Raw genomic sequence first — 14,489 nt, 5'->3', positions numbered from 1 at the left:
AATCAGACAAAGTTAATGCCAACAGGAGTGTAGTGGCATGTTAATGCCTTCTGTGTAATACAATATCCCCAAGGAATTAGGATGTCTGTCAACTTTCACGAAGGTTCATATTAAGTTGTTATTTCTTTTTTTTTTTACATTTTCTAAGACACAGGGTCTTTTGTGAGAGGAAGTCTGGTACAGGCAGAAATTAGGAAAGATGTTTGTTAAAATTTGAAGTGACAATTTCTGAGTATGGATTTCTACTATATTTACTTGCTTCCAAAAGAAGGGTGGCTTGTGATGTGGCATGCATGTTGCAGTGCACTCAGACACACTCTTAATTTTGTTTAGGACATATAAAGTAGAATTTGGGGATGACTAGCTTTTTTTTTCTTACTTTGGTAAGAAGTATCATACATAACCCAGCTTCATTCAGACACCTTTCAGGAAATACTCATTCTAGCACTGGGATTGCCAAATACATGATATTTTGATACTACTTGTGGTAAACATTACTTTCGGATGTGTTGCACCATCATTATGTGGAAGAAACATGGTAATGCTTATATGCATTTTGGGGGGAGAAAAATGTTAATTTGGAGGATGAATATGCCTTTTTAAAAAGTAAACAGGCAAAAATGTACCTTTCCTCTTAGGTTCCTTTGTATGGAACCACCCTTCATGCCTCCTTGAAGATGTGGAGTCTCAGCACCTCGTAGTACAAATGTCTTCTCTTGTAGGTCATCATACGGGTTTTCCTAATGACTATTGACAACTCAGCTATTTATTTTCTTGAGGCCTAAAATGTTTTCTTCTAACCTAAATTTTTGGCTACAATATATGGGCACTAGGAGAAAATGTAATAATGTAATGGTCTATGATCTCTAGGAGATTAGAAAAGAGATGAAGTTTACTTCTGTCCTTAAACTCTGAAACTATAAACATGGACTTCAGGGGCATAAGCGGAAGACTGACCGCTTGGACTAAGATCTTATTTAAAAGCAAGTTACAGATAGCAGAAAAAAAGTCCAAGCTCAGAAGAGGTTAAAGTACAGTCAAAACCAAGACTATGACAAAATGCAACAGAATGCACACAAGGTAGACTAATGATCCATACACTGTAGTACCGAAAGAAAAATGGTTCAGGAAGTAGAAAGTTGCTGCTATATTGACCACAAAAGAGCTTTCAGAGTCAGTATGAAAAAGCTCATAAATTTTCATACTTATGTGTAGCAGCAATAAAAAAGAATGAAAGGGATTATAAATCCAGAAAATAAAATTGATAAATAGAAAAAAGTATTAAAAAAAAAAAAAGTTTGAGAAAACCATGTTATAAATTCATATAAATTAAGAGTTGACCAGAATAACCAGGGATCTAAAAGTGGTTTCAAGTATTGGTGGTTGAACTCTTTGGTCAGATCAGATTTCAGAACAGATATGTTTATATTTGACAAAACCAGGCCTGGTCCATGGTTACGTAGTTGAACATTTAGTAAGCCGTAAATGGTGAAAACCTTCTGCCCTTATTTAGGTATGATTGCCAATAGGAAATTACATGAAGTCACAATGGCAAGATATGGCCCTGAGTGGCTGTTATACTCTGATGGTTTTGAAATGTTCTTTTCTCAGTTTGGATGCTTGTAGGTGGAGTGTACAGAAAGGGTGGCTTAGGAAGATATTACCACTTTACTCTATTCTATTCTAGATGTTTTAACATAACGGTTCATTTCAGTGCCTGGTGCAGGTGCATAAGATCTGTGTTAGCTCAAACCTGACCTAAGAATGAATGAGTGGTGCAGCCAAGATAAAGTGATACTCAAAGCTATTTAGCTAGACCAGAGTCCTATATACTGTATGATCTATTCTTATTGTGATAAGATAAACCTGGCAACTGGTTAAATGAGAGATGTGTACAGTACTACCTACTGCCTAAACTGTTGGCTTGGTGTGAGGCAACCAGCTGTATCTAAACCCATGCTAGGTGGAATGATATCAGGCAAGTCAGGTCACCCTGGTTGTATTTCATTTTACCCATAAAGTAGGGAAAATTAGCTATGTTTTTCTCCTCTATAAAGTCCTCAGATTTGCTGGTGAGTTAGATATCCTTGTTTTACAGAAAGTGAGCCAGATCTATAACTCCAGTTTTTAGCAGAGGAAAACATCTAACAGAAAAAATAATCAGTGATGTAGACTAATAATTACTCTTATAAAGGCTTTCTTCTTGTTTGACTCACAAGAATATGCAGGAACATTTCACTGTTTTCTTAGAGCTGCCTGGTATTTTTGCACTAGTTATATTGCAGACTTCCTTTCATCTCATTAAATCAAGATCCATATCAGACAAAACCTGCTGTCTGGTCTTACCATCCAGCAATATTTTCTTGATGAGAACTTTGACTCTCACTAGTAATGAGAGAAACTGTTCCTGAGCATATCCGTCAGTACAGGAACTGCCTCAAGAATATCCAGCAACAGCTCATCCAGACTGTAAGGTCTGAAATGAATCTGCCAATGCACTGACCTTGACTTTGCCCTTATTCCAAGTATAAGTATTGCTAGATAAACAATCTAAACAGAACTAAAACCCTAAGCAACCAAACTATAAACAATCAAAACAACAAATGCATTTGTTTTATTAGCTGACAGCACCCATAATGTCACTGGACAAATATGTAAATACTGACCTAAATCCCTTTGCTAGAGACTTTTGTGTACACTTTAAATGTTGGAACAGACAGCAGCTCCTGCATGACTAGCCCCCTGGTATGACCAGAAACCTTGGTGCCCGCGCAGCTCCGAGCGCAGATCTGTACCACAGTTACTCCTTGGAGCTGAGCGTTTTTGTAGTTCTATGGGATTCAAGAAAATGATGGAAAGAGGATTTTGCTCTTGTGAGTTTGGAAGTACTCATTATCATTCAATTAATTAAAACCAAACCTTTAGCATTTTTGGATGATTTTAAAAAATAGACATCCGAGTATGTAGAATACTGGAGTACTGATCCAATCCATCAATTAGTTGGACATTAATTGCATTTTTTTCCTACTGACTTCAGGAGCTGTGGATCAAACTCAAGTGTTGTAGACTGTGTGGGATCAGTTTTTCACTGCTCAAAGCAGTGACTTTCATAGGTGTTTCCTGAAACAGGTAATTAACATTAGTGTTCCTTTCCATTTGAATGGCTAATGGAAACAAGATAATAATGCTTGAGTGGTGGTGTGATCACGTTGGCCAAAATGGTATATTCCAGCCTCACAAATCTTGAAAGACAGTGCTCAGATTTTGTACCTCCATGGAAACTGGTACAAACTAGTTCTCATTCCTAGCCTTTTGGCTAAGCAGGAGGTGTTCAGTTTTCACAACATTGCCTCTTCCCCAAAGAGCAGGAACGACCAGTGGCCTGGGTCAAGATGAAACCAAAAGGCTGGACAGATTTTCAAATGTGAATTTTTAAATATCCATAGAACCATTTTTGCAGTACTCATGAAAAGAACTGCAGTGTATGTTTAGTTGGTATACATGCTTGCACACAGACCTGTTAAGTGTCAGTAAGTGGCTAGGTTAGCATACGAAGTCCTGACCTGAAACTGTTTTATAACATTAGGTAGGTAAATCATCTGTGTCCAGATAAATGAAAAAAACATCCAGTTCATCACCTATGTTTGCATTGCAATACCTTTATAAAACAGGCTTTAAAAGTTTCTTAGCCCCTTAATAACTGAAGATTTTTTGTAAGAATTAGACAATGGCTACAGTTAATAAAGTCTAATAATAATGTTTTCTGAGTTAATAATTCTAATTCTGGAGCATCTCTTCCTCACTGAGGCGGCGTTCACCTTGAGATAGGTAGCATTCCTCTACTACTAGGGACCTGTTATCTCATTTATACAGAGTATTATCCGTTTGTAGTATTTCCAGATGCTTAACTCAGACTGATTTCAGCAGAAGCTAGGAATCTCACTGCCTTCTGGGATGTACGATGTAATTTACTGTCTACAAAATGGCAATAATGCCATTTACCTGCCTCGGTGAAATTTTATGAGGATAAAAGTAAAGCTAGGATTGCCTTTAAGAATGTTTCTGACAGCACAATTTTCAACAGCTTTTTGGGAAAACATTTTCTGTTGCTGAACTTTTCTATTGAGGGATGTGTGAACAGACAGTTTATTATGTTTTCAAGGAAACTGAAAATCAGAATTTCATACTTCGGTTGTTTCAGTATTAATTTGTTTGCCCTAATGCCAGCAGTGCTTCACAGAGTCAGAGATCAGACAACCCTGAGTGGCCCTGACTGCTGTACACAAGTATAAAAAACTACCCAGCTGTCATGGTGTGGAGGCTGCAGCTGGAACCAGGAGGCACCTGAACCAATATGTTGGCCAGAACTGGCCTGAACATTATGCTGTGATAATTTCTGTTTGAAATTATTTTTAATCGTAACCTGGATGATTCTAAACATGATTGGAACTGAAGTGTTACAGTTTCCTCTAATATAAAAAGTCTCAAATTGGTCTGTGACCATGAGGGTATGATGAAATCCTACTTGATACAGGAAGACTCTCAATTCAAGGCAACCTCTGGCTGTTGTGCACAAGGAAAGGGCACTTTCCTATTGTAAATGCCATTGCACCAGAGCCACAGAAATAGGAAAAGCAAATTATCCAGGATGAGGGAATTACAGAGATTCAGGTCAGGAACTTTGCTGTTAGTTATGCAATATTGCCTTAGTCCTCTTAAATTTTGTATCACCACATGTTCTCATCCACTGAAATGGCATGTACTTACTAGATACAAACTACTGCACAGTAAAAACCCCAAGAATAAAAATAATATTAGAACACTTTCAGTATTTGTCTTCTGATACAATTGTGGAAGTGCAGTTAAGTCACTGCTTTTCTATAATACTAAATATAAAATTCTTAACATAAAAGTCTGTTATCTGCTATTGTATAATTTCTCCTAAAATACCAAATAACCAAAGGAATTTTCCATTTGCAATGTAACTTAATTCTGAATTTTATTTTTTTATTATGGTTGAGGTTGACGTCAACGTTTTAAAAATGAATTTCAAAGACCATTTATTCAGGTAATTTTGAAGGGAAAATACACTGAAACTTTTATTCCAGTTGGTAAGCAGCTATCCCCTAGTTTTATTGAATTTTTCACATAAAAATGCCAGTCGGGAATAAAACTGACAAATATATTCAATCAAAGATGGAATATTTTTTTCTCTTAAGTTGCAAATGACTTCATTAAAATAAAAGCACCACCTTAGGGATTGCATAAAGCAGAATATTGGTACCTAAATGGTATTTATGACTCAACTAAATGTAAAGTGAATTAAAATTTAAAGGATTATAGTCAGGTAGGCCACAGACATTCGTAGAGGAATGTCCATTAAGAAGAAAAGAACCTGCTGTCCCCAGTGACAGGAATATGTCGTGTTAGTGGCTAGGCATACCTATGTGCTTAGTGGCACTGTTAATGAAAAACTGTGGTTGAACTCTAAAGGTACTTGTGTGATATTTACTTCAAGAGAAGAAAGCAAAATCTTCATGCAAACATCTAGGCATGTGAACATAGGTATATAACATTACAGCACTAGCAAGAAACAGTGGATGATAAAAAGGAGCGGTTACTGATGTAAAATACAACCCAAGCACTGCTCTTTCACCAGTAGCTTGCAGGATCCACTGCAAACTCTGCTGCTTAATAAGAAGTTCCTGTTGCATTTTAAGGAGCTCATAAGACAGAGAGGGACAAAGAGTTTGTCAAAGTACACGTTATTTTTTGTTATGAAGGAGATGGAGTGCTTTTTGGTTTTGTAAATTATTTACACTCAGCTATGACATACATATGTGTTGCATTTCCTGAATTTTTATCCTTAAGAAGAATGAAATAATTTGCTCAGTTAATTTATTGAACTGAATTCTGGCCTCAGTAGTCAATATTTTACAACACAATCAGCAAATGATTGACAGGAGTTCTTGAAAGATTTGTTTTCTTCCCATCATCTTGGTTTCTTCATGGAACAGCCATTGTTCAAGTTATTACACAGTGGGGAGCTGGTCAGGAAATAGTTTCTCATTACTCAAAGTGTTTGTGACCAAACAATGAAATATTCTTAAAGATGTGTGCTTTTAATTTACAAATGCATTTCTATGAAAAACAAGATTTTCAGTTACAGCTTTTAAAAGTAATTGAAAAAATATTCAACCATCTTAAATTGAATGTCATTGTATGACACCTATCTGTGCACTTTTCTAGCCATATTACTATGATATTTCTCTCCAGGCATTAGCTTGTTTACCTGAAAAACCACTTACATTCTAGATTCAGTTGAAATAATCAGCCCTGATGTTTATTCACCCTGCACCAGCCCCCTGAATACAGCACACCCAAGAACTTGAGAATTATTTGTCTTGAGAAAAAGATATCACGCAATTCACTGCTGTTTAAAAAGACATGGCAAATTTGCATAGCATTTATTTACAGAATTTTATTTATATCCTGTTGCTTCTATCCAGCAGCTACCTATTGTAATGTGTTCCTGGCCCTGTACTTTCCTTTCTCTGCTGTGAATCATTGAATCTTTCACACGCTTGTCTTGCACACACATGCCAATGTGAAATTTGCACAACCATTTGTGTCACCTCTGCCTGTGGCCCTGTGTAACTTAGCATATTCTAATACTATAAAGCCTTAAATCCAAAGGAATGTGAGAGAAGATATATCTGCTTATTAGAATATTAGCATTTCTAACATGACATTTTATACAATATTTTGAACAACATGATGCTTATTCCTTTGTTTAAACAGTATCTCTGAGTTTTAATATCTTCTTTCCAATTTGGACTGATTAGCTAAGTGTTTAAGTGGTATCCTTTTATTATCCATCTACTTTCTGCCATACTAGTATCTTTGATAAGATAGGAGACTAGTGTGGGATGCTTTTTCAAAGTGCATTATAGCTGTGCACTGTTAGTTACCTTTTTATATGTTTAATTTCCCACCTTATATTTTTTAAAGTTTTAGAATATACTTTAGAAAATAAAAGTAGTATTAATAATTAAAAAAGATGGCATTTTTAGAGTAAATTTTAAGGTGATTGCTCTTCTCTGTCTTACTGTTTACCCTTTACTTAAGCATTCAAACACAGGAGGAAAACTAAACTTTGAGGGTTTGGGTTTGAGGATCTCACAGCTAGGCTTAGCAGGTTGAAAGTCTAGTTTAACATTACACTTGTAGCTGTTAGTGCTTGTGCTCATAAACTTCCTGCAGTTAAGAAGGAAACAAAACATTTAAAATGGACCAGGACATTTTCAAAGTTGGTTTATCAACTGTATTGCACTAATTCTGAATAGAAACAAAGCAGGAATCTAGTGACTACTGCAGCAATCACATTCCTGGAGGAGGGAAATGATCCAGGCACTTGGAGGTGGTGTGGTCCACAAGGAGGTTGGGCTCAGGTGAGATCTGGCTAGTCCCACCATCAGTCTGATAGTTTATGTATGAAGTTTGTTGCTAAAACCCCATTTTTTTCCTGTAAAATACATCCAAGTGGCATTCGCGAGTTTGTAAAGCTGGAAGGTGGAGCTTACAGCCCAGTTGCTGGTTTCCTGTATTAGTTTTATATCACCCTCTCCTAAAGGGAATCTGGTCCTGTTTCTACAGGGAAAAAGTAAGCTTAATTTGGACTGCCTTTGTGGTTTTAGCAATTGCATTTTAAGTGCTTTTGCAGGAATTTTGTGGAAAAACCTGAAAAAAAAAGAAAACAAGTTCTGGTGGGCAAAGGCAAATGGAAATGCATAGCTAAATAACGCACCTTTTTCAAGGCAGGTGATTCAGAGTGGTAACTGAACACTCTATGTTAGGAGTAAATGAGTGTTGGGAAAACAAAGTGAACCAAAGCCGCTTTCTTTCTGAAGAAGAGTTCCAAAACACTGTACTTTTTTGACTGTTTTCAGTTGCTTTGTGGAATGATAACCATAAAACAGTGCTGCAGAGATTTGAGTGTAACATGCCATGTAAAAATAGAGTATATGAGAAATATGCCTTTAATCTGAGGCACAAAAATAAAATGGAACTATGGGTGTTCTGAACTGTGCTAATTGCATTTTGCAATTATGGGGATCTGACTCATAAAAGTACCAGACTGACACTGTGCAAAATCATACAGAAAAGAAAACAGAACATTTGGAATTAACTTTTTGAAAGGTTAAACTTTCCTAAGAAAGGGAAATCACACATATCCTGGGGCAGGGGGGGGAGGGCAGAATGCAGACTACTCTTAGAGAAGAGATCTCAAAACTCAGTTCAAAGGTGGAGCCAAGACAGACAAAGATATGGAGCTTGTACTTACTATGACAGCTGGTCAAACATCAGTACTCCTTGGTGTATGAAGAGGATGCCGGAAATGTGACGGATGGCATAGTAAGGGTACTGGCATACTATATGGAGACACTGAGAAAAGTCAGCATTATTAGTTCATAGTATGTTGTGGGAGCCTTTTTAGAAAAGTGACCAATTCTGTCAGTTTGAGGGAAGAACACTTTATTAAGCTTAGCTTGAGTAAACTGTGTTAGAAGAGGTATTAGTATTATAAATGCTTTTAAACAACATTTTTTAGAAAGCCATTGATAGTAAAATCCAGGACTTGCGTAAAACACAGGGTTGATGTTATTGAAATTATCTCAGTTAAACAAAGTTTTGAATAGGTTAAATCACTTTTAAAGGAATATTGTCTGCCATGAAATACCAGGATTCATCCAATACATACGCTGTGAAAGACCAGGAGCATGAAAATCTCAACAAAGACATAGAAGATGTCCTTCTGCAGAGGTCCTCTGGACTGAGCATTAAAAGAATCTGGAAAAGCTCAGCCTCCCCAAAATATATACTCTTAAAAAGATTATTCTGTAAGGTAGAAACTAAAAGGTAGATCATGACAGGTTCATTTCTCCAGGGAATAGTAGGGGAAACACAATAGGCAGATAGATCACTTACTGCAGGAAAATACCCAGCAGATCTGGGGACCTAACAGGTTATGTATAAAGGAGACAATCTGCCATTACTTAAAAAGGAAAAAAACATGGGAGATGACTGATAACCAAACGTTTTTCTGCTACTGGATACCCCAACAGTGATCTCACAGGTCACTATGTACGTGTACACATTTAGTGGGCTCTTTAAGAAAAAGTTAGAAAAAGGAAAAAAAAGGTCATTTGGGTTGTGACTCAGCACTTAAAGTAGACGGCAAAGGAAAATACACTAATTTTTTAACTCCTGTAGGTATTATAATGTTTCATGTTTATAAAAGGCATTTTGATACCACTGATATATTTTGAAAAAATTCTTCATTACAAAGAACCATGTTAGGTTCTTTAGCTCTGTTGGGCTAAAGGAGGAAAATGAAAATAACTCAGGAGATAGTCTAGGGTAGAAGCGGCTAAAGGAAAGGTCTGCACAAGGGAGCATTGAGTGAGACCTCTGTCTGTGTGCTCCCCAGCTAATGAGGAGAAGAGAGTTTCTTCCTGGTGGGGAAATTTTCTGTTCTCCTTTCTTGCCTCAACTAGCAGCAGGAGCATTCCCAGAGAAGGTGTCCAGAGAAAATTCTGTAGCAGCTCAGCTTTACTGCATCACTGTCAGTCACTGCATTTGTTAGGGAAACTGTACCCGTCTGTGCTATCAGACACATATTTAACGTATAGATCACCTGGACCTCTCTGGAATTAATGAAGAGGCTGAGGTCCTGAAGATTCAGCTGTGGGTCATTTTTGTAGCCCCACCTCAAATTCATTGCCATGTCCTTGCCTCTGTTTTGCAGCATGGCCCCCAGAGCTGGATGTGTATAGCACAAAAGTAACAACACAGTGTTACTCAGGGAGATGGGTCACTTCAACAGTTGTACTTTGTACACAACTTTTTATATAACTAGGAATCAGGCTAGCACTGCATAGGAAAACTTTTGGCCTTATTTATTTGTTCTAAAAGGGATTATTCTTGCTTTTAAGTAGGTCACTGCTAGTGGAAAACAATAAAAAACTAGGAGAATATGAAAATACTTTGTTACAGCTACGGTAATTAAAACCCTCTCAAGCTCTATAGACACCTGAAGGACATTTACTGTTTGCAGACCTGACTGCTAATGGAATTGAAAAAGCGGTTAATATACTCTGGAGCTCAAAATTAAGTACATCAGACGGGCTGGCTCAGGCTGGGGCTAGATCTAGGGTGATGCTGCTCACCTGAGGGAGTGATGGTGTATGAGTAGCAGCTGGGTGCTGGGGTGACTGGTGGGCAGTTAGCTTTCACCTGCAGTGAAGCCAGACTGGGCACTGTGGAAGGAGGGAGTGTTGTATGCGTGGCTCTTGGATGGCTGAAAAAGCTCTCCTGTGTGTCAGCACATCCCCTCTAACACCTGAGTGTAAAGGGTCCTGGAGAGTTATTGCCACCATTTCATTGTCTGTTACTTGCAGCTTCATGGTTTGTCAGGGTAAGCTCAATGCAGCTTTCTTTTTTCTGATGGTTTTGGTGCATCATGTGGATTTCAGTGTGGTGGTTGGTCTTATTCTGGAGCATTTGGATTAAACTTTTACAGTGTTAATAATACAGAGAGGTGTGAAGCTGTGGTATGGCCTTGAGACAGAGCTTTGGAAAACTTGCCTAGGTATCTTCTTTAGTGTGTGGTCTCTGGGGACCAAAAGGCTTTAAATTTGGCAAAGTCAGGTTTTATTGTAATGATACCGGAGATATTCTTAAATAGAGAACTTACAGTAGCCATGGATGGCAGAAATGATTGCTTTCTGTGTACTTGTCAGCTGTTTCTTCCTTCTGAGCTTGGTTTTGGCTGAGTAAACGGCTCTCAGGAGTTGTTCTGTGCAGTGCTGAAAAGGCTTTTAGGAAGTTTTCTTGCTGTCACTAGTTTAGTCCCTGGCTCCTCCTGTGTGCCCCTTGTCCTTCTCTGTAACATCACCACTAATCTCTGAACTTCTCAGCTCAGTTGTCTGGCTGCTCCCAAGTGCTTTCTTGAGGTTTCTCTATGATACGTTGCTTTAAAGGTTAATTTAATGTGCTCATTGTGAGCTTGAGTTTCTCAGTTAAAAAACTGAAATATTAAAGACATTTTGGCTGAATCCAATGTGAACAGAGACACAGTGGTTATTCCTGCAACTCTTAATGGAAAATGTATGGCCAAAAGTATAAGCGACATGCAGAGAGCTTTGGGTATGAAGCTGAAGATCCAGGAAAAGGGGTCTCTAGAAAAATCAGGCTTGAGTTTCTTGCCCTGAAAAAAAGGAGAGAAAATCAAACCTGCCCTTCTAGACTGCTCTTCTAATTTTCCTGCAGTAGACTGCTTCAGTGTAGATGAGTATGGTAATGTACATCTAATCTGGTTTTGCTAAATGGGATGCAAGTGATATGTAATGATGAATCAAATATCAGCATGAATTTGCAGTTTCTAGTGGCTTTGGAGTTTGTTTCAATGCATTAATGTTAGTTACTACTAATTGTTTAATGGAAAAAGGCATTAAATCCAATTGTAACTGGAAAAAGTTGCAAAATCCTAATTTCTCCTTAGTTTAGCCCAGGTGCTGTAGCAATGAGAGATATGTTCTGTCTACATATCATTTTGTCAGCTGTAAATAGAACAAGAGCTCTGCTGTTACAGAGGTGGGGAAGCTGCAGCACCATAGGAATGTACAGCTTGACAAGAGGAGAGACAACTCTTGGGTCAGGGGTTTACTGTTTTCTTGAATGTGATGCAGTGCCTGCTTCAGATGGAAGCTAATGGTGTTTTACTACTACCAGAGTGAAGGGGCTATTTCAGAAGGGATCAGCTGGTCTAAGTGCTAGTTACAACCAGAGGAAAAACCTGTAGTATGTTAAACTGCATGCATTACACTAACTATTTCTGTTGTTGAATTTTGGCTGGGGCAGAGGGCATGGGACTGTGATGCTAGAAATTGTAAAGGTTTTGGCAGTCTAAACTTCTTGTAATAAGGTAGGCTAGCATGTGAGCTTGCAAAATTTTAGCTTTTTCTATGGTAGTTCCCTGAAAGTGGGGTCAGCTGGTATGGACTATTGCAAGAGATGCACCTGGGCTGCTACTACATGATAAATAGTTTACATGTGGTATATTTGTCTCTAGTTGACCTACTTTGTATGGTACTCTGCTGGGGTGGTTGAACCCTGTGTCTTTTGCCTTTGCTACAAGGGTGCTGAAGGCCTGCGGTAGAGTTGTTTTGCTGCACAGAGGCATATGCCTGCGGAGGGAAAGAGCTGCTATTCCCAGCTGGGAGAATTGCTATGCTGTACTGAATTCAACAGAAAACTTATGATTTGCAGCAGCTGTGGACATGGAAATAATTAAAACATATATTTTCCATAACTGCTTGAGTTCTTTTCTAGATACATGACAATCAGTGGAGCTCACTGAGGCTCTTGCTGCTGTTTGTCTGTGCTGTAGTCTGACTGACCTAAGCTATTTATCAGTAGCAACAAATTGTTAGTCATTCTCATAAGTATCCTGAACAAAATGTGCCAGCTAAACTGCACTCAGCAAGAGTGGGGGAAGGAAAAAAAAACCCAACAAAAAAAGCAAACAAAACCCTCTTGAAACCTGACCTGACTGTTATGGGAGACGATTATTATAGTTCTTCACTTGCAAATTTTCCATTTGTGTTAAGTTGCTTCCCACAGCCTCTCACTGTCACATTCATTCAAAAGCCAGAATGGCATTGATAGAGTTCAGTGTTTTCGCTTATTCACCCCAGTTCTGCCTGGAGACTGGATGTACAGGATGTAACAGAAATCTTCAACCAAAATTCTGCCTTCCCAGTTGTCCTTTTTTACTTGAGAGTGCTACTTAGACTTTCCTTGTTCTCCTTTTGTCCAAAGTCAAATATATTCTGAAAACAAAACAAAACACTTGGAATGGCAATTTGGGAACTTCCCCCTTGCAGAGCTCTTCTTCCTTCAGATGCTCTTAAAAAAAAAAAAAACCAAAAAAACAACAAACAACCAAAAAAACCACGCTCTCATCAGTTGTCCAGAGGAGGGCCATGAAGATACTCTGAGGGCTGGTGCACCTCTCCTATGGGGACAGGCTGGGATTGTTCAGCCAGGAGAAGAGAAGGCTTCAAGGAGACATTAGAGCATCTTCCAGTGCCTAAACAGGCCAACAAGAAAGCTGGAGAGGTGGGGTTTACAGGGCAGGTAGTGATAGGACAATGAGGAATGGCTTTAAACTGACTGATCAGATAGTAGGTAGAAGTTACAAGTTGTGGGAGTGTGAGGCACAGGCACAGAGAAGCTGTGGCTGCCCCATCCCTGACAGTGCTCAAGGCCAGGTTGAATGGGGCTTTGAGCAGCCTGGTCTAGTGGGAGGTGTCCCTGCCTGTGGCAGGGGTTTGGAACTAGGTGATCTTTAAGGTTTCTTCCAACCCAAAGCATTCTGTGATTTTATGATCTTGAAAGCAATGCAGAATAAGGCTATATAATTTTTACAAATTAGTTTGATTTGTTTGCAGCTGGTTATCATCCTGCACTACAATATCAATATTACATTACAGAGCATTGTGCTATTTTCTAGGTGTTATCATTGGTGGTCTTTTAGTTAAGAATTAACAGTACTATTACAGCAGCTACAAGGAAATGCACTCCCACTCATTGCTGTGATAAGGTGCCTCACATCCTCCTCCTCAAAATGGCTTCCTTAGTGTTCCACTTCTCCAATGGAGATGTATTTGCAGCAATGATAACAATTTTCAAAAAGAAACTAATAAAATGTGCTTTTTTTTGTTTTTAAGGCTTGTGATTTCCTCCCAACAAAGCTGTCACTGAAACTAGTAGCCACCTTTAGTAGAAATAGAGATGTGTGACAAGTTTGTAGCAAAATGCATAGCAAAACCAGAAATATTTTTCATCAGCTGTATGAAGAGCAAGGGGGGGAACCCCAATGTATTTTTCTCTCCCTTTCTGCCTGACAGAATATTTCAAATTTTAAGATATAGGAATATAACTTCTGGATAATGTTTCTGTTAAAGTATAAGGGAATTTTTTCAATAGAGGAAACACATTCTTTATGTTAATCAGACGTTGGTGCCATTGGTTAGCATTATTAATCAATAGGGATGAGATATTTTGGCTTATAATAACAAAAAGGTGGGACAAAAATTACTGTTCATTTTACAGCAATTTGTAGGTCAGAAATTTCGGGAAGAAAAAGGGTTTGTCCCATAATAGACATGTTGAATTTAAAAATAACACACAAACCTCCCAGCAGATCAGTCTAGAAAGATATAAAGGTTTAGCTAGAACAAATATTCAGTAATTAAGTGGCTTATCCAGATCAACTTGAAATATGTTAATAAAAGAAAGGAAAAAAGTTGTATGGGTTTAGATCTCATATGCAAGAGATTTGATCAGCAGTAAATGTACTGAAAATAAAGGCTATTTTTTCCTTATTCCTGGTCTTACTTAAAAAATGGACTCTATCCCAGTTG

General features: G+C 38.1%; 1 long non-coding RNA gene across 1 annotated transcript in view; it reads left to right on the top strand.

Annotated features, from left to right (window-relative positions):
• The first annotated feature begins 10,311 nt into the window (after positions 1 to 10,311).
• LOC133265027 (uncharacterized) overlaps positions 10,312 to 14,489 on the top strand; it is a 161,180-nt gene continuing 157,002 nt past the window's right edge. Inside the window, exon 1 of the long non-coding RNA XR_009741847.1 lies at positions 10,312 to 10,477. This is a non-coding gene — a long non-coding RNA (uncharacterized LOC133265027). The remainder of the gene's footprint in view (positions 10,478 to 14,489) is intronic.

This window comes from Pezoporus flaviventris, unplaced genomic scaffold (genome assembly GCF_033815535.1).
Source record: "Pezoporus flaviventris isolate CSIRO_AGI_PZ_B2104156 unplaced genomic scaffold, CSIRO_AGI_Pfla_v1 ptg000001l, whole genome shotgun sequence".
In the NCBI taxonomy this organism is placed as follows: domain Eukaryota; kingdom Metazoa; phylum Chordata; class Aves; order Psittaciformes; family Psittacidae; genus Pezoporus; species Pezoporus flaviventris.
Note: the sequence above shows the minus strand (reverse complement) of the source record. Positions and strands in the feature narration are given on the sequence as shown.